This window comes from Pleurodeles waltl, chromosome 11 (assembly GCF_031143425.1).
Source record: "Pleurodeles waltl isolate 20211129_DDA chromosome 11, aPleWal1.hap1.20221129, whole genome shotgun sequence".
NCBI classification, from domain to species: Eukaryota; Metazoa; Chordata; class Amphibia; order Caudata; family Salamandridae; genus Pleurodeles; species Pleurodeles waltl.
Genome location: NC_090450.1, coordinates 40,402,566 through 40,427,140, shown reverse-complemented (window position 1 = coordinate 40,427,140; position 24,575 = coordinate 40,402,566). Strand labels below are relative to the sequence as shown.

Here is a 24,575-nt window from a genome sequence, read left to right as displayed (position 1 = left end):
CTCGAACTCATAAAAGGACTTTACTCCCAATTTGGTGTTCCATTTCTCTGACCAATGTTACAAATATGGCTAATGCCATAGAAATTCCTGAGAATGCTAGACAAGAATTAACACAACACTTACTAGCACATGGCCTTACACCAGAAGGCGGGGATGTTACTCTTATAATAGAAGCTAATGAAGCATACCAAACAGAAACATTTTACTGTTGGGTCACCTTTCCTGAGGTGGACCAAAGAACACATACATTCAACATATACGTAATTGCAAACGTACCTCAACGGTACCAAGCATACCAGTATTATGAAATATCGCTCACATATCAAGAGCATCAGAACTGGTTTGAAGGCGCCCTACCACATATAATACAAAGAGTGAGACTAGGGGCCATATGTACCAACAAATTTTCCCATAGACACAGAATGAGTAAAACCCTTTGCTACATCTGGCCCTAGGTCCTTTAAGTAATGATGGACCAACGAAGCCTACGTTTGCCACATACACACCTCACCCAGGCATACCTAATATGCAAATAGCAGATCTGCAAAATGTATATAATGAGTTAGTGACACTTTATAGAAGAATGGTCCAATTCGTGATGCGAACTCTGAACACCACACCAGCGCGTCCAGCTCCACCCGCCCCTGGTGGATACCAATTGGCTACTGGGATTAATCCACAAACAGTGCATACTATCATGGGTAAAATACCCACAAGAGAAAATACCGTTCTGGATAGCCAAGAAAACAAACCAGTTGGAAGCTGTGTTTCCCCATACGGGACCACTGGAAAAAAAATAGACTTCTCACAATGTGTTTGCCCTTTGGGATGGTTACCTCGTGGATGACTGCGCCACATAGGGTAGAGTCTTTGCTGCTATATATACTACCACACACAGTACCCCGACACTTGCCAATTTACCGTAAGTGTTACAACAAATACAATATGAGCACGGGGCTGCACCAGCCTTAGATTTGGGGATGAAATTAATGCGTAACCTTGATGCGGTTTCCTCAATAATACTCAGTAATAGAAAAGGGGAAGCGGTAGCACTGGCTATACGCCAGCATCTCGGAGAAACTCCACAAATTATGTAACTTTGTTGACAACTTAGTATACATTGTGCTATATATTCTGTAATTCACCCCCTTTTTTTCATTTATGTACTTTACAGTTAATATGGAGTTTTATGTTTTCTTTCTCATCTGGGTTAATAGTTCTACCTTAACAGTTATGCACTTATGCTTTATACATGATCTCTATCTCTCCTCATTAACATCCAAGCTGGATATGGTTTTCTTTTGCACTTTTTAGTTTTTCGTCCCTTCTTCAATATGGCCCCCACTTTTTTCCGTGTCTTCTCTTACTTGGTAGTCCGTTGTTTATTTTTATTATCATTCACATGTACCTACTTAACTAGCATTTTTCGAGTGAGTAGCGTTCACTCGGCTTTCCGACGCCTCGGGCATGGATTCACATTTTGTTCTCGGGTAAGAGCACTTTTGCTTGTAGTATGCGCTAGTTACAACTGAGTCTTTCCTTTATTTTTATACACGCCGAAATGCTTCGTAATTTTCGGGTGCTGTAATATATATGCGCTGCCTTTCAAGCACCATGCATTTCATTGACGGGTGTTACAACTTGTAGGGATTTATCTTTCCATCGCCTAATGCTTTACAGTGACACACCAAACTTGGTGTACACATTTTCAGATCGTCTTGTTGATTTAGATATTTTGATTTGGACGCTCGCCCGGGTTCTCAGGCTTGCGCCGTAATTTCGGTTGTACTGCCTGATTTTGTTGCATAAGTTACCCAAATTAAAGTTTTGGACTCATGGTAGTTTCACCGCCGTAGTCTGGCCCCTCACGCTCTTTGTTTTCACCCCCCACTGACCTATTGAGATTATGGCTTGCTTTATTTCCTCACCATACCAGTCTCATTATTGTCCCTTTCATACCATGCCTTAGTGTATGCAGTTTGTCATTATTTTGATCGCGTTTTTCGCCACTGACATTGTCTCGTTGTTTTCTTTTCCTTTTCAGGCTTATCATGGCCTGCTATTTCCTTTATCTTACCAGATAATATTAATCTAATTGGAGATGTTATTACAATACGGTTTTCATGGCACTCCGACTCTCTCCGGCTATTTCTTTACTTTGGATTGTCTGCAATCTTTACTATCACACACAAATTTTCTTGGAGTTTTCTAATCACATGGATTGCCAGTGCTATTGGTCACTTGCACATTTTCATATCAGTGCATTTACATCACAGGATTTGCTGGTTCTTTGGCACCTTTTTTCTTTTTATATTAGGGACTATAATTTACTTTCTTTTGTTCTTGAACTAATGTACTTTTACTTGTATGCACTGACGAATACACACAGAGCGCATCCCTTAATCTTTGCACTACTTCAAACTTTCACATGCCAGTTTGTTTTAGTCACATTGGACTACTTAGTTCAGTCTTTAACTTTAATTAAAAGCATATGTTGATATGGAAGTAGTTCATGTTCTATATTACCAATTTGTACATATTGTATAGTTATTCTACAGCCTTGACAAAGTCTAGGAGACGAAACACATGCCGGCTGTTGGCTGTTTGTGTTGGATTATTTGTTTTACATGTGGTCTTTGACCCGAATATTGACCACACCGGTGCACACATCAATAAATGTCCGGCTGTTTCTTACTCCTTGGACCCCGACTCCTATTGATTGACCCCTTGAATTAACCACTTGGAATTCGTTTTGGTGTACCCTGCCTTGCTGTTCATATACTTGCACACACATGACAATAAAACAAATTTGGTCATCAGAATAATTGCTGGTGCCATTGGATTTACTTTTGTCACCTTCAATGAAGGCGACACAGTACCCATAGCATATAAATCACATTTATACTCAAATGCAGAACAACATTTTGCATCGACAGAAAAGATTCTGATTGCAGTTCAAATGGTTGTCATAAAGGAGAGGCCCCTTGCCCAAGGGAAATGCATTATTGTTGTTGTTACGGCCTTAGAGGCTGTCACCAAAGCAAGTGTTCCCAAAGCTGAAGCATTACATCCACGTTGGATTCAGTAGGCAACGTCTCTGACCGCCACTGATGTTGATTACATCTTTGATCCAAAACTGCAGACACAAGAGTTTCTCCAGTATGAACAGGAGTACCCCGATCCTCTAAATATCTTGCCACTAGATAGATACCATACTGTCATCTACACTGATGGTTCAGCACAACCAGCTGTAGGTACCAGATCAATACTCAGCCGCTTGAGCAGCCGTGAGCGGTGTGATGTAGGATGGAGTTTTCCACCCTCACAACACCTACACACAGACCCTAGGGGACTGCACAGCTCAGTTGGCTGAACTTAAAGGTCTTATATTAGCACTAGAACACAGAGCCAGGATGCCTGACTTTAGTAGTCTGTGACTCGTACTACTGCGTCCAGTCATACAATGATTATCTTAATCATTGGAAGCTGAATGGGTTTAGAGATTCCAAAGGGAACACCATTAAACACAAAACATTATGGGGAGGGTGGCTGATCTTAGGGATAAGCTACAGTGTGTCCATGTAGTACATACATTGGGCCACCAACGTGTAGGAGTACACGTTATCGGCAACACTTTGGCTGATGAAGCAGCCACATCTGAAGTAGCTACAGCTTCTGTGGCTTCAGTGACTCGTTCACAGATGAGATTGGATAATGAAATACTGACTGCCGTGAAAGCTGCGGCTGAAGGCAAGCCCCTCCCGAAAGGATACCTTACAAATTATTCTTATCATATCAGTGCACAGAATGTTGCCTACGCAACGATTCCTGGGGTTGGGCATCGAGTGATCCCCAACGAATACCAGAGATTAGATCTAGTAAAAGCAGCACATGAGGGTGTCGCTTCTGCACATGCTGGTATTTCAGCCATGGTAACACTCTTACAGAAACGCTTCTGGTGGCCTGGTCTATGCAGACAGACAAAAAAGTATGTCCTTTGTTGTGACATTTGCCAGCAAATAAAAGGCTCCAATATCAAACACCCATCACAGACATCCCTCTTAGTGTCCAGCAGGCCACTACAATGTGTGTACCTGGACCATTGTGGTCCACTCCAACCTGATGGTGCATACAAATACATGTTAGTCGCTGTAGATTCTTGTTCTAGATTCCTGTGGGTATGCGGTCGGCTGACGCTCAAACTGTTATAAAAGACTTGCTGATCTTCATTTGTACATATGCGGTTGCAGCATTCCATTCGGACCAGGGCCCTGCATTTGCCTCTAAGGTATTCAGGGACACCATGGGGACGATAGGTGTTGAACTCCATTACTCCTCACCATACCATCCCGAGGGAAATTCTGTTGTGGAGAGGCGGAACCGTGATCTAAAGCCGTCCTTAGCAGCTCGATTATTAGGTTCAGGCCGCAGTTGGCTTTATCACCTATGTGGGGTCCAGAGAGCACTGAATAATCTGCCAAGACGGTCCTTGGGGGGACGCACTCCTTATGAGGTTCTCTTTGGGATACCTATGCATGTCCCAGATCTTGATGGCTCTGGTTTGGTGGCAGCAGAAACACCATTTGACATAAATGAGTGTCTCACTGTCTTACAGGAGCTTCAGCAATTTGGTGATGATAAATCATCTACCAGTCCTGCCACCTTAGGAATAAGGGATTTAGGAAAAACTTCGACTGGCTGGATTCCTAAAGTTGGGGATCTGGTTTGTGAGAAGATCGCTGTGAAGAAGGAATTCAGTCCATCATACAGAGCACCAGTCCCGGTTTTGGGAATACAAGGTACCAGAACTGTCATCATACCACCACTGCCTGGTTCCAGAACAAACAGATTCATTTCCATTGATGATGTCAAAGTTCACCATGTGGCCGATCCTTCACAGTAGACCAAGAGATCCCTTGGGTAGTTCCTGATCCCCTCTCACTACCCAACAACACATACCTCTACATAGTAGAATGAACAACACTACTACGGACTATGCAAAAATGTCCAACGCTGTCACAGATACCTCCTCGACCATGGGGGAGGGCGGAAAAAGAACTCTTGCTAGTTCCAGTTACCACTTCAATGACAACACCTGTCCAATATTTGGCTGTTTTTTTAACTAACACTACACAGACTGATGACGCAGTCTACCATGAGCCTCCACGTGAAGTGGACCAATCTACGAGTAATGCACCAGCTCCAGCATTTGCAGAAACTGCCTCTGGCTACTTCATAGACATTGATGATTTTTCTTCAGACTCGTCCACTATTATGATTGAAAATGTTTCGAAAACACGTAAGCTGTATCAATGGCTTAAAAAGAACTATTTAATCTACCTATGGAACTATTTATGGTTCTGTGTGACATTTTCTGCATTATTTTTTGGGGTTGGTCTTGTGACTGTTTTCTTTTTGCTTATAAATGGTCATTACATTCCTGAACACTCCTCTGTCGAGCCTGTGTTGAAGTCTTAACTCCATATAATTCCTCATACGAGGTCCGAAGACACTTGTCCCTTGTGAACATTTCAGCAATACCGATTCCTGATGGGATTTTGTGGGACAATGTTCCCTTTCATATATATGGCCCTACTGAGGTCATTCAAATTCCATATGTGTTCAACTTATCTATGACAGATGTGGTTACACCTGATGTTGTATCTGATGATTCGGATGTCCAAACAGTTGATTCCATGCTAACTGAAATAAAGGACTATTCCGTATTTGAAAGTGATCATGTATATGAACATACAATGAATTATGGGGAAATGTTCTGTTATAACAATTGGGGACATTACTACCTACACTGTGCCACTAGACACAGGCCAGTATTGAACTATACACAGTGGGAACACTGTTCAACACCACCAGTGGGGAGCCCAAAACACTATACAGATACATTTACATATTTCACTGGGCATGACACAAAAAATGCAGAGTCATATTATTTCAAGGGTACCTCCATCACAAATTAGGAAAATTTTGCTAACTAACACAAAACTGCTTTATTCAGATCCCTTTGTTTCCCAGCTCGCAGTGTAAGGTTATGAATACTGGAAGAACACTATTGACTTAAAAAGTGTATGGGGAACACAAGATTGGCAAATACAGGGTAAGGAAGCTTTATTTAGAGCATGCCTGATTCCTGTGTAAATGATATTTTTAAATGACACCATTCAACAGACATCCTGTCTGGGGTTAACGAAAATTAAAGACATGAACCCGCCCAGTATCCCCACACCAGCAAAGTTTAATGATTGACAATATTTCCTTAATATCACTGAGGAAACGGTAGATGCAATGGTTAAGGCTGGTACCTATAATTCTTCACTTTCCAGTTGCGGCGGCTGGTTAATATGGCCAACTGACACCAATAGATGTCAAGCACATTTTTTTAATTCTTCAGGGGGTTTTACAATTAACAGGCCAGACCTTCGCTTTGTATTGGGTCAACACACAGGTATAGTTACAATATACAGTGTGGGTAAACTGTGCCAACAATCGGCACAGACTAACACGTTAGCCGCAGTTAAAAAAACATCTTATCACTCTTTCTGAAGATGTAGACTTGCAGTATTTTCTGCACGGTACTAGGAAACAGCGCTCTAAAAGGTTCCTATATGCTATGTATAATAAGATCTGGAAACTTTCACAGATAGAAGCTGCTGCGCGTTTAAGGCAATTAGATAAGGAAAACTTAGAGAAGGCTTTAGCAGTTGTCGACAACAGCATGAACACTCTGTCCAACAAGATTTATTCACTATCCAACATTGTGTCATCTGCTATTGATATCATTCAGACAGACATGTCCCATTTATATCATGGACAAACTCAGCTGCGTTCCATCATGCAGCTAGCTGGACATTACATACACTGAAAAATGCCTGCATTCCATGGAAGTATATTAACGGTAGTGAATTGTTCACTGCTTTTAATCTTTCCAGGGAACAGCAGACAAAGGCTAAAAGGGAAGCTAGTTTCACCATGCTTCACATTGAAAAGTTAGATAAGTTGCCCTTCACGGTAGCAGAAAGTCCTTCAACAATTTGGCTCCTACATGGCATTATTAATTTGCCCATTTCAACCTTTCGTTTCTCGAATTGGTCGAAACATCTTGCAGTGGGCAGGTTCGAGCAACTAGGCGATAGCTATATTAAGGAAGAGTGGGAGTTGCCCTTTGATTATAAATGTTTAAATGGCGAAACAGAGGTTTTTCTAAGCAGATGTGAATGTGAGACTACTGTTAGTCATTCAATTATATGTAAGCAGGTGTTCCTTCACGGCCTTTGCAATGTGGGGTTCGTGAACTTGGCCTGTTTTTTGAAGGGTACTCCCATCCCTTTCATGTACTTTCCAATGGAAGTGATGTGGTACTGAGCAATCAAAGTAGTTGCGGCATGCGACCAGGCATTGCCTACACAATCTCAGTCTCGAAGGTCGTTACGTGTTGCGGACCTGTTTTATTCCCCCCCCCACATGAGAGATAAAAGTATCTGACATGTGGCTCCACATAGATACTATTAATGTATATTATGACAAGCTGAGCAGACTAAAGGCGCTACTGTTTCAAAAACAGGTCGCGTTGACATCCGCTAGAGAGACATATGCTCTCCAGATAGTGAGATCATCAGCCGAGATACAATCTCTATTAAATACCAACTTCCCCAAGCACTTTGGAGAACTGGTATCAGAATATTCAATGCTTCAAGCACTGCTGGGATTGTCCATTTCTTCAAGGCAGTCGGGTCTGGATTTGTGTCCATCTTCCAGACTGTTTTCGGACTCATCCCATCAGCCATCCATTCACTCTTTTCAAGTGTGTTTGGCCATTTTCTGATTATTTTGGCATTGATTGGTGGACTACTACTGCTATTTCTTCTGATTCACAGTGGTTGTTTCTTTCCAGCTATGCAGAGCAATGGAGCCGCTCCCATCAACTCAACTGTGCCGTGAACGCATGGTTCGGATCTTCAATGCCTCCTTGCTGGTGGAATTGGAGCGTTATTGGTCGTTGTCATTTCGGCCACTTCTTTGGTGCGTACAACCAGTTTTCCACTGCGTGTGGTGCCTCTTCGAACACTTGCCTATGATGTGTCTTGCTGTTGCACCGGCATCTCCTGTGGACCAAGAACTGCTGATGTCCCCGATGAGGGTTCATTCACAGTCGTGCCCCTTGAGACCAAGGCTGCTCTGCGAGGCCACTTATGAGCCTTCGGTTCTAATATCTACTATGGACAATGACACTGCTGCAGGTGGACCTGCACAAGAGACTGACATGCACTACTGCTCTGTGGATCCGTTTGCCCGCCCGGTGATCGATCTAACATCTGACGATGTGGACTCATTTTTTAGGTCCTTAATTGGTGACTTCGATGACACTCTTCGAGATCATGACTATAGCAAATAATTTGATTATTGGCTTGCCATTCCCAATTCAAAGTATGCATTCAAATTGCTTTTACTTTGGCCTGCTGTGCTTGTCATGGTTGACATTAACATTATCTGTATGTATTTTTAACTAATATTTTTTAACAAATATTTAAATGTTTTTAGCTAGTTTTCATGCTTTTAGCTTTTTAGTCCAGAGCAATTTTAGCGTTTAGATTCATTCACCTTCGTCATACTTGTTATGGCAATGGGGAGGATGTAGTGAATCCTAGTTTGTTTTAATCGGATAACAGGAGTTAGCTTAGCCTTTGGCTTGCAGACTCATGCCCCTTTCACCTAGTGACTTTTAACATACCTAACTTGCTCTGTCGTAGCCCATTTAATTATTTAATTCTTCTAACATGGCTGCCTTGTTTATAGTTAGGCCACTTGTTAGGATTTGCATTATCAGTGCCACCGAGTTAAGGCGTCAAGATCAAGTGACAAAAACAAACAAACTGTAGGTGTTCACACTTAGGGAATTTCCCTCTCCATGCTTTTGAGGGAATTGTTTATATTAATTGCCACCCCAAGCATGCCTGCTATCTATTGTTTGGGAACACACCTACGTCAGGGGTCCAAGTAGATCTGTATAAATACATCACATTTTAGACAGATAATCAGAGGGATTCAGACCAGAGGGCATCGCCACCATCGCTGATATCGATGCTGCAAGTCGTCTTGACTCAGACTCAGTCTTCGTGTTCTTGCGGAGTCTGAGATAGAGACCTCATTCCAAGGTAACTAGGGTGGGGGGCTCCTCTCATGGACATGGCATTGGCAGATTAGGATTAACATACCCAGCTCTCCTTTAGGTAGGAGGTTAGGCCTGTCATTTATAGGGTATTAGGACATATTACACACTTTATGTCTTTTCACGCTATTGCAAGATGGTGGGGTCTTTGTAATAATGACTCTTGTCTTTACAATTCTGTTTCTTGCACTGTTCATTATCCTAAATATTGCAGCCTATGCAGCTTATCGCAGATTGCAGTTGTGTTAAATAAAAACCATTGAAACATTACTGCATCTTCGTTATTGCTTGTGTTTGGATGAGACATGATGTATCTGTGAGAAAGGGGTAATCTTCGTTTAACCACGACACTCCCTGAGATGTCATACTCTCGAGTCCATACGTAAAGGCTGCCACAAATCACCTTTTACTGTTTGGGTTTTTGGTGAGGTGCTGCTAGTTAGTCGGAAGGGTTGGGACAACAGCTGCAACTTGTTGGAGGAAAGGCATAGTCGCCTACAAACATAAGTACTGTCATCCTTAAACCAGCAGTCTTGCCTAGAGCAAGAGTCCAAACTACGACAATGGCTTCTTGCTGCTTTTGGCAGCAGCTGGGGATGGCTCCTTGCTCCTTTTTGCAGCAGCTGGGGGTGGCTCCTTGCCCTTCCTTGCAGCAGTTGAGGGTGGCTCCTTGCCCTTCCTTGCAGCAGCTGGCGGTGGATCCTTGCCCTTCCTTGCAGCAGTTGGGGGTAGCTCCTTGCCCTTCCTGAAGCACTTGGGGCAAGCACCCCTTCCGTCTGGCTGCCTGGTGCCCGGGATACTATCCCACCTGGAGTTGCTAGGGACACTACTGTGCCCGTGGACTGGCTGGCTGAGGTGCTTGCCTGGGTTTTGACCACCCTGGCCTGACGTGAAGGACGGGGGTGGAGGGGGAGGGGGAGGGAAGAGGTCAACGGTGGAAAGAAAAAGCTTCTTAGGGACATTGGGGTGGGAAGAGGGAGATGGTTTGGGAGTGGAGCAAGAGGGAGTGGTTGTAGGAGGTGTCTGTCTGCTGTGTTTGGGTGCATGGGCTGGATGCTGTTGTGAGGTGGATGGCTGTTGGGTGTCTGAGTGCTTGCGTATGTGTACTTTGGGATTAGGGGGCACAGACACAGTGGGAGAGGACACAGGGGACGTGTGCATGGATGTTGAGGTGGTGACTGCCAGTGAGGTGTGTGTTCTGATAGGTGTGCTGGTGATGGGGGTAGTGGATGAGGATGTAGTGCATGCAGGTGTGAGTGTGGACGCAACTGGGAGGGAGGTGGAGGACGAGGGGGCCCCAGTGGAGGTAGTGGATGTTTGTATGTCTGCATCTGGATGATGTTTGTGTGAGTGTCAGTGGGATGAAGTGTGGTGCTTGTGTTTGCCATGTCCATGTCCACTCTTGTGTGTTGTCCTGTGTGCATGCTCATCTGCCTGTGTGCTTGGGATAGGTTGGGGCTGAGGGGAATGGAACTGGGAAGAGGAAGTTGGAGGGGGGAGGGTGGAAACAGGGACAATGGCTGCCATCAGAGAGGAGGCCAGAGCCTGAATTGATCTCTGTTGGGCTGCCAAGCCAGTGTGAATGCCCTCCAGAAATGTATTGGACTGTTGCACTTGGGCTGCCAGCCCCTGGATGGCTTTCTCAATGGTTGATTGCCAACAGAGATAGATCGCAGGAGGTCAATAGCCTCCTCACTCAGGGCAGCAGGGCTAACTGAGGCAGGGCCTGAGGTGCCTGGGGCAAAGGAGATGCCCAACCTTCTGGGTGAACGGGCACGGGAAACTTGCTGAGGGGCTGCTGGGAGGGTGGTGCTGGTACGGGGGTGGTGGCTGTACCTGTAGATGAGGTGGGCACAGAGGTGTCCGCCACCACCACCACCACCAGGGAGCTTCCATTGGAGGAGGTATCCATGTCCGAACTGTCCCCTCCAGTCTCTGCCGTGGTGCTCCACTCGCCCTCCTTCCCACTGGTGCCCTCACCATCGGTGGACTCAGCCTCCTGGGTCCTGTGGGATGCAGCTCCCTCTGGCGCCTGTGCCTCTGCTCCTCTGCCAGATGATGCTAATGCACATAAGGACAGGGTGACAAAACAAAAAGCGGGGGGGAGACAAAGGATACACCAGGGTCAATGCCGGCACCAGCACCAACGCTGGCATACACAACACACTCACACACAGGGACCAGCCCTTTGCACTAGGAAATGCACTACCAGTCACAATGCTAGTCACCGGGCCATGAGGCGTGACATATACCGCCAACTGCAGCATACCTGGGACCCATACACCATTGCTCAGTAGTGGATGCCTACTAGCTAGGTTGGAGAAATTTCACATCAGAACCCTGCCCAACATGGAACCTACTCTGCAATGTCAGGCCTGGCCTAGGGGCACCCACAGGCACACATCTTCCACCTGGATACCACCCCACCTGGCATATGTAGTAATGAAGGGCACTGTACTCCCCCCTTGTTGCTGCTGTGATGCCCCTAAGCACCCATCCAGCTCCGGATAGGCCACCGCCAGTATGCGGGCCATCAGGGGGGTCAGGGTTCGACGGGCACCCCTTCTTCGTTGGGAGGCCATCCCCAGCTAGGCCTTGGTTCCAGACACAGGTCACAACAGCACATGCAGTGTAGGTCCTCTCCTGTTGAAGGTCAGGCAGCAAGTGAGTGAACAGATACAAAATGGTGGTGACGTCCGCGGCGGTGCATACCGTCACCGCCGGCGTACATCACCATAGGGCCCAATGACAACCAGTGAAGAGTTTCAAGGCGGTTCCCAACCGCCTCCCGCAATGGCACACAACGTCAACAGAATTACCTCATTTCCACCTGTCCCTCCATACTGGACAGGTGGACGCCATTTTGGGTGGGGGGGGCACAGTTCACAATTTCACATTCTGGACATATGCCACCAATAACTTGTAACAATCACAATATGCATTGAACTGCAGTGGTTACAATGTACAGATTATGACCAGCTGCTCACTCTTTTGCCCCATAGATTGAAACCGCTGCAGATGAATTGAGACATCCCCTGTGTACAGACCCTTGTGGACTTGGCAAAAATAGAGGAAAGGCATGTTATCCTCGCCTACAGACTTGACAGGGCCACAATCACAGAGCTGTGTGCCCAATTGTAACCTGACCTGATACCTGATATCTGCTATCCGTCACCCCACTGGGATCTCCCTCTTGTTCAAGTGCTCATCAGTGCTCCATTTTTTGGCAACAGGTTCTTTCCAAGTGACAGTGGACTTGGCAGCAGGAATGCCACAGCCAATGTTCTCAATAGTGCTGACCAGAGTGTTGTCTGTGCTGATTGAACACATGTACAACTACATCGTTTCCCCCCAGGTGGAGGATTTGGCCATAGTGAAGGCTGACTTCTATGCAATGGGACATATCCCCAACATCATTGCGGCGATTGATGGGACACATATTGCATTTGTACACCCCTGGCAAAATGAACAGGTCTTCAGAAATCGAAAAAGTTATCACTGATGAATGTGCAGATGGTGTGTTTGGAGGAGCAGTACATCTCCCATGTCAATGCTAAGTATCCATGCTTGGTGCATGATGCTTTTATCCTGATGAACAACAGCATCCAAAGTGATGGACCAACTCCAGAGGCACAGGGTGTGGCTAATAGGTGAGTCTTGGTTCCCACACAGTGGATGTTGGTGTATGGGTATGGTGTGGGACATAAGGGTTAGTGTGTGGCTAACAGTTGTCCCTCGATATTTGCAGGTGACTCAGGTTACCCAAACCTATCATGGCTATTGGGCTCTGCCAGGTATCCCAGGACAAGGGCTGAGGAATGTTACAATGAGGCACATGGGTAAACAAGAAGGATTAATGAACACCCCTTTGACCTCTTGAAAGACAGGTTTGGGTGCCTCCATCTAACAGGTGGACCCCTGTGCTATTCACCCAAGAAGGTCTGCCAGATCATTGTGGCATGCTGTCTGTTGCACAACCTTGTCTTGAGACGCCATGTGCCTTTTCTGCAGGAGAAGGAGGCTGGAGATGGCCGTGTGGCAGCAGTGGACCCTGCAGACAGTGAAGATGAGGAGAAAGAGGATGAGGACAACAGAACAGCACTCATTCGTCAATACTTCTAATGACACACAGGAAAGACAGTGTTATTTCACATTTCATTGACAGTTTGATGTTTGATATTGTCAATGGCAGCCTGTGAATTCCTACTTCTATGCCCACTCACTGTACCCATTGGTATCTCTTTTTGCACATGTTGGTACCCCACTATTGCTCCTGGTGTGTTCACTGCAGCCATCTAGAGGTGTTTTCTATGTAAACATTACTGTACAGTTGAATTGCAATGTTTAAACCTTGTTAAACTAATACATACTTAAATCATTTGACATACTCCATACTTGTATTTTTTCAAAGTGTGTTTATTGCAGTGCTCTGACGAAAAGGGGGAGGTGCAATGGGCTGGGGTGATGATGGAGGAAAGTCCAGGTAGAGTCCAGTCTATTTGTAGCACAGGTGCATTGTCCAAGGGGGCATAGGAAGGGGCGCAATGACAGTTCAAGGTGGATAGGCTGACAGAGTGGGCACAAGGGTGGCAATCAGGAGAGTCTTATTTCCTGGCGGGGGTCTTGGCAATAGTCTCTGGCTTCTGCCTGGATTGCAGGGAACATTTGTGGGGTGGTTCTCCTTCTGCAGGGGGGTGCTGGTGGCCTGTTGGTCCTGTGGCGGGCCTCCTGTCCACTAGCATCAATGGAGGTGGAGGGCTGTTGAGTAGTCTGGCCAGTGTCAGGGGCCCGCTGGTGTTCCACTGGTTCCCTCATACTGTGGCCATGTCTGCCAGCACCCCTGCAATGGAGACCAGGATGGTGTTACTGGACTTCAAGTCCTCCCTGATCCCCAGGTACTGTCCCTCCTGCAGCCGCATGTTCTCCTGCATCTTGTCCAGGATCTGGCCCAGCGTATCCTGGGAATATTGGTATGCTCCTAGGGTCGCGGTGAGTGCCTCCTGGAGAGTCGGTTCCCTGGGCCTGTCCTCCTCCTAGTGCACAGCAGTCCTCCCAGCTTCCCTGTTGTCCTGTGTCTTTGTCCCCTGAACCGTGTGCCCACTGCCACTGACCCCAGGTCACTGATCGTCCTGGGTGCCCTGGGGTCCCTATAGTGGTGTACACACTGCTGATTGATGTGTCCTGGGGACAGAGGTATGGGTCCGCTGGGTGGTTGCTGTGGTGGTGTTTCCTGATGGGGGTTGCTCTGTGATGGTGTGGGACTGTGCCTGGGTAACCGACTGTCCGGAAGTCCCTGATGGGCCAGGATGGTCATCCAGATCCAGGCGAGCAGAGCTGCTGTCATCACTTTGGGCCTCTTCTGTGGGGGGACTGGATGTTGCTGGCACCTCTTCTCCGGGGACATTGGCTGGGATACCTGTAGGGATGTAAATGCAGTGTTATTGTTTCTGTGTGTGACATATTGCGCATGGGTGGGTTGCCCTCTATGGTTGTTATTGCCCTGGCAGCTTTGCCTTGTGTGAGTTATTTGGTGGGATAGCTGATTCTCTCTATTGTGCATGCTGCAGTGATAGGTGTCCATGCAGGGCTGTGAGTGGTCTTCATGTATTGGTAGACCATGCAGTGCTTAGCATTGGGATGAGTGGATTGTGGTGGTGGGGTGTGTGGTAAGTGGTCGAGTGATGGGAGTGAGGGTAAGGGAGGGGGTATGTGTTGGAATGCAGGTAGGGGGGTTAAAAGTGGTGAAGATTTGACTTGCCAGAGTCCAGTCCTCCTCCTACTCCTGCCAGGCCCTCAAGATGCATGATTGCCAAGACTTGCTCCTCCCATGTTGTTAGTTGTGGGGGAGGAGGTGGGGGTCCACCGCTAGTCCTCTGTACTGCGAGCTGGGGTCTTGCTGCAATGGAACGCACCTTCCCCCATAGGTCGTTCCACCTCTTCCTGATGTCATCCCTTCTTCTGGGGTGCTGTCCTACGGCATTGACACTGTCCACGATTCTCTGCCATAGCTCCATCTTCCTAGCAATGGATATCTGCTGCACCTGTTCTCCATATAGCTGTGGCTCTACCCGGATGATTTCCTCCTCCACCATGACCCTTAGCTCTTCCTCAGAGAATCTGGGGTGTCTATGTGGTGCCATGGGAGTAGTGTGAGTGGTGTGGGTGAGGATTTGTAGGGTGATGTGTTGGGGTGTGTGATGTAAGGTGCTTGGGTGGAGTATAGGTGATGGTGGTATGTGGCTCTGGTTGTGAAGGTGCTCTTGCTGTCTCTCTTGAATGCCCGCCATGGTGATTCATGAGTCATAATGTTGTGGGTGTTGTTCTGTTGGCACAACAGTGTGGGTTTTGATACCGCCAGTTTATCACTGACCTTTGGGCTGGCGGATTTGTGTGTGTGGCTGTATAGTGACAGATTGGTGTGTGTGTGTCATAACATGGTTTGTGGATATCCGCTGCGGTGACAGTATGTTGGCAGCAGTCAGCATAGCGGTAAGTGGGATTTACCGCCAATGTCATAATGAGGGCCTATGTGAGGAAAATTCAACATAGTATGTGACATGCAGCATGTTGACATCTTGTAAAGTCTGATACACTACTCACACATATCTGCTGTCGAGGTCGGTTACAAACTCAGATATCTACATTGCAGCACATAGGTATGAACCCGATGACACCCTCATTGGGGCACATTCCCTACTTAAATATTGAATTACACATACATATTAATCTGTTACTGTAAATCTTTGTAAATTGAACAGATTTCACATGTCTTACACATATTTTTGCACATTATCTACGTTTTCTAGAAAGCATGGAAACATCTGAGTAGGTGTACATTGCTAATACCACATGTCCTCCTGTGACACAGCATTTAGTGCACAAAAGCACATATTGATAACCAAAGATGAAGGCAGTAGTTACAGTTGACTGCAGGTGATAGGGCCCTAGCCTTCACCCCTGAGGAGCTGGAGAAGCCAGTGGAGAAGGTCCTACCTCTGTATGAACAGCTATATGGTGCACCAGAGGAGCGGGTGAGTCCAATGCAATACCAATGTGTGATAGGTGTGGTGAATGATGGTGTATCTAAAATGTAAAGTAGTAAAGGTGTTGATGCATGCAGATAATGATATGTAAATGAGTGTGAGTTGAGAGGATGGGAATGTTTGCCTACTTGCTGTCACTGATGTGTACTCTCCACTACTATTGGTATGTTGCATGTGGACATGACTTGTTTCCTTTTGGTTGTGTCATCCATGCAGGTCATTGCCCATTAGAAGAAGGGAATTGGGTGCCATCGCCAAGCAAGTGCGGACCCTGGGGGTCCATGGCCGGTGGAGCAACCACTGTAGGAAGCGGTGGGAGGACCTGAGATGCTGGGCCTGGAAGACAGCAGAGGCCCAGTTGGGGATGTCCTCTCAACGAGGGATGGGTGCCCGTCAGTCCTTGACCCCTCTAATGGCCCGCATTTTGGCAGTGGCCTTCCCTGAGGTGGATGGGTGGTTGAAGGTAGCATATCAGCCACAAGGGGTAAGTACTGACAGAACCCATGACTTTGCCTCTTATATTTTAGTGTATGAAGTCTAAGTATTGCAGATCTGACAATGTGGTATGTGTTACAGGTGTGGTGACTAGTAGGAGGACAAAGTAGCCTCTTTTTTTTCCTAGACTTACCTTTTCAAATCTGAGGCTATTTGGACAGTTTTGGTTATGGCTCTGCTCATTTCTGCCTGACTTAATGGTGTAGCAGGTGTTCTATTTCACATATACTTGTTGGTGTTGTGGTATATGTTGTCTTTCAATTAGCTTGACTCTAGGTGTATGTGGGTACATTAGTAATCAGTTGTATAAGTGTTAGTTTCAGAAATAGGTAGTGGTAATCACATGTCTGGACAGTTGTTAGTAATGTAGGTGTTCAGATGTTGTCACGTAGAGGTTTCTGTTCAGAATGTATGATAGAATGGTCTGAGCCCTCCATGCACACTGTTTGGTATCTATTGTGGTTGTCTGTGGGTGTACCCAGTGTGCTAGGTAGGCCCCTAGTGCTGTACATATGTGACAATATATCAGATTTGGGGTGCAGAAACTCCAAATTAATCTTTTCTTAGTATTTAGATAGATGTTTCAATGGCATGCTATGTCATTTTGTGATGTACACTGACGATGGACAATGATGATCTGTATGGGGATAGATTTTTGATGTAGCCAATCCATCTTGTGCATGATGCTTTTGCGTTACAGCTGAATTGATGAGATTGTGAAGTAGTGGTCAGATGGTTGGCTTATGTTGTGGGTGGGACTGTTGTCATAAGGGAAAGTTGGAAGTATCTTGTTGTGACATAATGTAGACTCTGAATGGTTTCTAACTGATGTTTTGTTACTGTTGCGCATGTTGTAATGCATGTGTGTGTGAAGAATGTGAAGGCTCTCTCTCTCTCTCTCTCTCTCTCTCTCTCTCTTTCTGTGCATCAGCATCGGCAGGCGAAGGAGACGGGGCACAGCCGAATGGGAAGGCTGCCGGCCACAGGACCCAGTGTGCTGAGACCACCGACACCGAGGGACCCACTGGCCCAGAGGGTGAGGGGAGTGCCACGTGGGAGACAGGATCCACATCTTCTTCATTGGACTCCTCCTCCAGTGAACACTCCCTGGCATTGGAGGAACCACCTGGGATCATCCAGCACCATCTTTGTCCACCACCCCCCTTACTATCAGCACCCTCCCTGTAGCTCCCCACCCAGTTGGCCTTGCACACTCAACCATGAGGGTGGACTTCTCCTTTGTCGCAGGCACCTCTGCCCCTGCCCCTGTCAGCTCTGCTGCCCTCAGTGAGGAGGCTATTGACCTCCTGAGGTCGATCTCTGCGGATCAGTCGACCATCATGAATGCCATCCAGGAACTGGCAACTCAAGTCCAAGAGAGTAATGCATTCCTGGAGGGCATTCACTGTGCACTGGCTGGCCTACAGAGACCCTTCAGGCTCTGACCTCTACACTGATGGCAGCCAGTCACCCTTTGTCTTCCATCCTCCACTTCTTCCCAATCCCAAATCCCTCTCCTCTGACCCAGCCAAAGCATACAGACAGACAAGCATGCATCCACCTCAACATCCAAGGGTAGCTCTGACAAACACAAGCACCACAAGACACAATACCGGCATGCACACAAGCAACATACACCTGCATTTACAGCAACAGTCATGGCCTGCTTTGACACCCCCACCACCCCAGCATCACGGACGCAACACCTGACACACCTGCAGACACCACACCAACATTCACAGATCCAGCCACTACACCTATCTTACTCACAGACAGCACCACAGCAGACCATTCAGACATCCACCCCAGTCACCGCATCCGCAGACACCACAACCACAGACACACCTACATGCAGCACATCCTCCATACCTGCAGTCACCACCCCAACAGACACTCACCCACCCACCACTGCATCTCCCAGAACCTCCACCCCCTCCTACCAAGACACATAAACGCCCATACTCACCCACACAACAACCAAGCCCATAAGCATACCTCGCACAAACATGCACCCAAACATCCACATCAACACTTTAGACAACCACTCCCTCTCCCTCCACACCGAAACCCTTTTGCTATGACCGTCCCCGTGTGTCAAAAAAAGCTTTCCTTTTGGAGTGTGCCCTTTTTCCTACTCCTCTCTCACTCCGTGGTGCCCGTAAACAGTCAGTGTCCCTCCCCATGTCCGGACCTTCCACCTTCAACACCTAAAAGCCAACCTTCCCCTAAACCTAAGTCCAAGCCCAACCCTCCTCCTAAGCCTTATCCCAAAGGCCACCCCTCCCAAACCCAAGCCCAAACCCCCTCACCCCTCCCAGATAACCCCTGAGGTGCCTGCCTGCCTGCCCCATTGATGCCTGTGGAGGTTACATGGCATTCAAGAGTCAAGTTCGGGGGACACATATGTGTTTGTGATGTTTATATGTGTGTGTGTGTGTGTGTGTGGGTGTGTGTGTGTTGGCCGTGCTGTATTTATTGTGTGGGTGCGTGTGGGTGTGTGGGTGTCTGTGAGTGTGCATGTTAGTGTGCTGTTAGGTGTGAGTGTCGCCTTTGCACCCCCTTCTAGAATGTATGTTGTGTATGTGAACAAAAAGTGACAATGTACAGTAATAACAGGTAAGTGTGTATACCTACCGTTGCTGTTGACGTCGTCGTCACTGATTCCGAAGTCTTTGTGCAAGCAGGAGCAGTGGGAGCAGTGGGAGCAGTGGGAAGGTGTATAGTTCCGGATCCATGGTGGCTCCAGATGAGTATGGCTTCCTGAAGGTGAGTGTCTCCTTTTAGGCGATTGGTTTGCGCCTGGGTTTCCATGGTGGTCCTACTGCACCGGAAACCTTGGCGGTGTACAACCTCGTAATCTGTCTGGTGGAAACATGGTCTCTGTCGGCCTGCAGGTGCCTACCATCGTCTGTGGCGGCTGGACTGCACTGGCAGTGCTGGAGCTGCTTTAGTTATGTTTTGATGAGAATACCGTCATGGTCATAATATGGCGGTGTTCACCGCCAGTCTGTTGGTGGTGTTGGGACTGCCAAACTCATAACGAGGCCCTGGATGTTTAGTTAAAAAATATGAGGCGCTATCATAATAGCCCATAAGCCCCTACTGTTGGGCCAAAACGCACAAGATTCACTTAGTTAGCAGTACTGAATTTGCATAGTCAATACTATTTTTCATACATACCAACATTTTAAAGCAGACAATATAGAGATTTAAAAAAAAAAAAGTTGTAGAATCTTTTTCCCCACTGACTTATATTGGAGCATGGACAATGTGCATTAATCAGGACTATTAGTTTTAATGTGACAGAAAATCAGCGTTTCACTTCTTGCAATTCAATAACACAGCACTAACGAAAACAGAGTTCTAAACTCTGGTTTTGTTTGCACCGTGTAAAACTGCCAATAATAATACGATACCAGTCACATGCTCTAATCTCCCCTTCCAAGATTTAAGGACACACTGTTAACTTTTCACAGATAATTCTTAGAGGGGAAGATATGAGGGTATGTGACAGGCATCATCAATCTAATGTTGGAACTCTTACGAAACTCCATGCATGTTTTTGCATGCAGGAATGGGGAGGAGTTGCGCGAGAGTAGCCTTTGAATTTGTAGTTTCCCAGCTAAAGCAGGAGAGAGTTTGCATACATGTATAATTTTCTTAATTTCGACCGGATGAGACGGGGTTTGGTGCTCCAGAAAGCGCCGATGGTCTCCTGTCACAATTTTACCCACCCACGCTCTGCTCTGGTGTTTACACGTTCACCTTCTAGCTGGGAGCTCCGCTCTGTGGGACGAGCTAACAGAGTGCGGTGATGTATTAAAGCGCTTGCTTCTCACAGCGCAGTAATTTGACCTGCAGCGCTGCCGTGGGCTCATCACCTTCTCACCGGTAAGCATTGGATCAGATATTACAGAAGCGCTTTTCTAGCTCTCCAAGGTTCCCTTGGGCTTTCTTTTGGACACATAAGAAACGAATGGAGTGTTTATTCGTTTTCCCAGCTGAAGGAGCTAGTGCTGAGATAGCTCACTCGTCACTTTCACTTGTGAAGGAAGAAACAGCTTTCTGCCCCCCACGCCGACACATCTGCCTCTGCATTTCTTTTACGTCTTCAGCGCGTAGGTTAACCCTAAAAATCTCCATGTTAGTGCATGGGCTGCAGACAGCAAAGCTTGGAGTCATGGGGGGATCCCCAGTCTACTGTACTTTAAGGGGGGCACCCCAGCTTGTCTGTACAGTGCTGTGTGTCTCGCTTAGGCAGCTGTGCAGCGTGCTCAGAGCTGTCTCACACTGTCTCACACTGACCCAGAAGGACGGGAAACAAAATTTTTTTTTTTTTTTCTCTTTAATCCCACCTTGGCAAGCACCTTACAAGACTGGGTGTGGGTCCCTCTGAGGGTGGACTTCCAAGGGCACTGCTTCTCTGGGAGAAGGTCTGGTTATCTTATTGTAAAATTGGGACTAAAAATATCTTAAAGCAAAGAAAAAACATGTCTTGTATTGTATAATTAGGCTCCAGACCTGGGAGATCTGTTGCTCTTGAATCAAAAGTGTGACTTTTGTGTCTAATATTCTACTAAAATGTCTTTAGCAAGTGTTTTTACAGGTGGTGCAGCCACTGAAAAAAGATTTGATGTTTAGTGAAGAATTAATGCTTTCTTGCGTTATCTGCTCTGTAGGATGGCAGAATGAGTGCCCTTGATCACCTGTGCTGCTGCATTGGGGATAGGTGGGGTTCATCACAGGTCCCCACCGACGTGTCATTTAGTGATCTGTGGTAGTCTGTGCCCACTGCTGTTAGTGCAGCCTTCCATTTTGGATTCAGTCAGCCAGCACTGGTGTGTGCCTATGCGCAGTGTTTGCAATGCCTAAGGTAGTGAGTCAGGTACACAAGTACACAATCTGCAGGGCTCACAAGTAGGATCTATTTCTTTGGTTTGAACACTGAGGTGGGGGGTGGATGGGGGTAGCTCTGATGTCTCTGTCCTGAGTGTACTGCGAGGCAGTGGCAAATGGGTGGGTGGGGAAGTGCACTTGCTCTATGCCAAGTGTGTCTATGGGCACACACTTCTGAGACTCTGCTGTTGTGGTTTCACATCAACCCAGTGAGAGGGCTGCACTTTCACACTGCTGACTACCTGATCACATGAGTATGGTTTACCCAATCAGACCAGTGGTAGACACCGAGACAGAGTCCCACATACAGTGCCATCCAATCAAAATGTACATCTCAGAGTGAAACCCAAGAAACAAAGCAATGCCAGGCTGAACAGTGCCTTCGGTAACTCCAGGATATAAGCCATGTCCACATCACCCCTAGCGCTGTGAGGCTGATCACTCGCCAAGCTCCGTTTGCTTGTACAAATAGAGTCCTTGCAGCAATGCGGAAAAAATACACAGAGCGTTGGTATAATCGCAGATTTGCGGCACTTGGCAGGACTGAGTGTATGAAATTGTCTTTATTTATTTTAACAAGGCCTTTCTGTCTTTGTGTACGTAAATTATCAGTTGGGTCATTAAGGGAACCCTAGTTCACATTTCAAAGCATTTTATTCTTAAATTGACTGTTTAAAATATGTTCTGTAAGGGGGGAAAGTACGGCTTTTGGTGATTTTTCTAATTGTTCTATTGCTGGGAAAACAAAATATATCTATTTATCTATCTATCTATCTATCTATCTATCTATCTATCTATCTATCTATCTATCTATCTATCTATCTATTTGTATGCCTGTCACATACATACAATGTCAGATTTAACCATTTTAACCAAACAACACTGCATTGAAATGAAAAGTAGTGGGACAAACTAATGTGTGTAACAAGGTGCAGTGTTTGCTATTTTCTGTAGGGAGAGGGACAGTTTGAAAATACAGTAAGAGTAGGCAGAAATGGAGAGGGCAAACAGAAAGAAATTGAGCCAAGCTTTGGAGGTGAACAAAGGCAGGATGAACATAAGGATGAGTGAGAGGGGTGAAAGGAAGGGAAGAGAGTGGAAGCGTTTGAGGGAGAAGACAATGGGAAAGGAAGAAAGGAAATGAGGAATGCAGATGGGAACTGAAAGACCTACAACAACAGAGTTTTATTGGGTGTGGTGGTGTTCAGAGGTACGAGGGGGTCACTAACCAAATTGTGGCTGTCTTTATTACAGACCTTAGCTGCAGGTTGACTGACCTTTAAGGAAATCCAGAGGTTTTTCACCATGTGCTGGCATCTCTGAAGTGCGAGTAGGGTTGGAGCCAAGTCAGCCAATTCTAATAGACCCTTCCTGCATATAAGTTATTCTGCCTGAGCCCTACCATCATTTTAGAGACACCAAATCTGCCAGTGTCCACAAAACCTACTGTGGAGCCACCGGTAGCCCTACAAGACAGTGCAGAAAACAAATGCAAACAACATTCATACCTCCAAACTTCAAGAAAGGCAGATCTCTCCATCCACCCACTTGGTATAGTTCATCCTTCAATACCTTTATGAAAGTGAACTCAAAACCAGCTAACACTTTCGCCATCACTACCCCAGGTCTACAGACAGCTGGTAATGCTATTGCACTCTACACCACTCCACTGTACTCTACGACACACCACTTCACTCTACGCCACTCCACTCCACCCCACTCAACTCTATGCTATTCCACTTTATGGAGCACTAGGACACGCCCCTCCACTCTACGACATACTACTCTACGCCACTCCACTCTATGACACTCGACTCTATGACACTTTACTTTATTCTACACTATGTCACTCCACACTACTGCACTCTACAACACTTTACTCCACTCTGCTCACTTTACTACATTCTACAACACTCTACACCTGTTACATAGTTTCTCATTATCCTAATGAGACTACTGGATTCGGGTGGCAGAATCACCTGGACTGCGGGGGACTGAGTCTGATCCCGCGCCATGTGACACCTCGCGCCCTAATCCGGGTTTGTTCCGGATAACTAGCAGTGCCTCATCTACACTCAAGAGCAGGGATGATTGGGGTAACCGGGCGCATGACATACATGTCTCCTCAGGGGAATCGTGGTCACTCAGATCTCATCCGTTTCTCTTAGTTACATTAATCTCACATATGCAAGGACAATCAGAGGCAGAGTAAAGTTCATAAGGTTTTATTGAAGTAACTGCATCTTAGATAATAAAGCATGTATTGCAATAACTAGGACAATGAAGCACAATAAGATTAAAATTGTGACAGGGAGAGTGAAACACAAGAATAATGTTAACCATACAGTCACTAAGGTTTGTAGGGATAGTTTCTACCTAAGCTATGTTAGAGCACAGCATGTTAAACTCTAGGTCTGTCTTTCAGGTTCCCCCTTGGAAGACATCATCCCTCATACCTGAGCATGAGGCCTGTAGTCTACATAAGCAGCTGTAACGAACAATCAGTAATCAGCATACAATCATGGTCATCTGTCTGGATTCTCCCTCTAACGTATATGGGTCAAAGTAGTGTTTTTCTGATAAAACATCTGATGTTCCAAGAAAGGATCCCCACGTAAGAGAGTGTATGTTTCTGTGAACATTGAAGACAAAGAGTACCACTTTTGCCAACAACTTATCTTACTGCAGCCTTGAAAAAAACACAGAGTGAAAGAAATGTCTTGTATAAAAACGCAGTGCTGACCTAGATGAAGAACAGCTAGATAGAAAAAATAAACAAGACCTTAAATGTGGCTAATATTAAAATAATAAAACAAAGCCGAATAAAATATATCTAGGTTAAAGTGCACAGCAACAGGCCTAACATGCTAAAATAGCATGTATAAAATTATAGCAAAAATGGCTACACAACACACCTCTTCGTTCTACGACATTCTACTCTATGCCATTTTACAATG

At 46.2% G+C, this 24,575-nt stretch overlaps 1 protein-coding gene across 2 annotated transcripts in view; it reads left to right on the top strand.

Moving 5' to 3' along the window:
- Positions 1-20,304: 20,304 nt before the first annotated feature.
- Positions 20,305-24,575, top strand: part of LOC138265362 (dehydrogenase/reductase SDR family member 4-like) — a 157,525-nt gene continuing 153,254 nt past the window's right edge. The window contains exon 1 of one of the 2 annotated variants that reach the window (XM_069213005.1): positions 20,305-20,613. The gene's annotated coding sequence lies outside the window, so the exon portion shown is untranslated. The remainder of the gene's footprint in view (positions 20,614-24,575) is intronic. The other variant, XM_069213006.1, reaches the window with a different exon arrangement.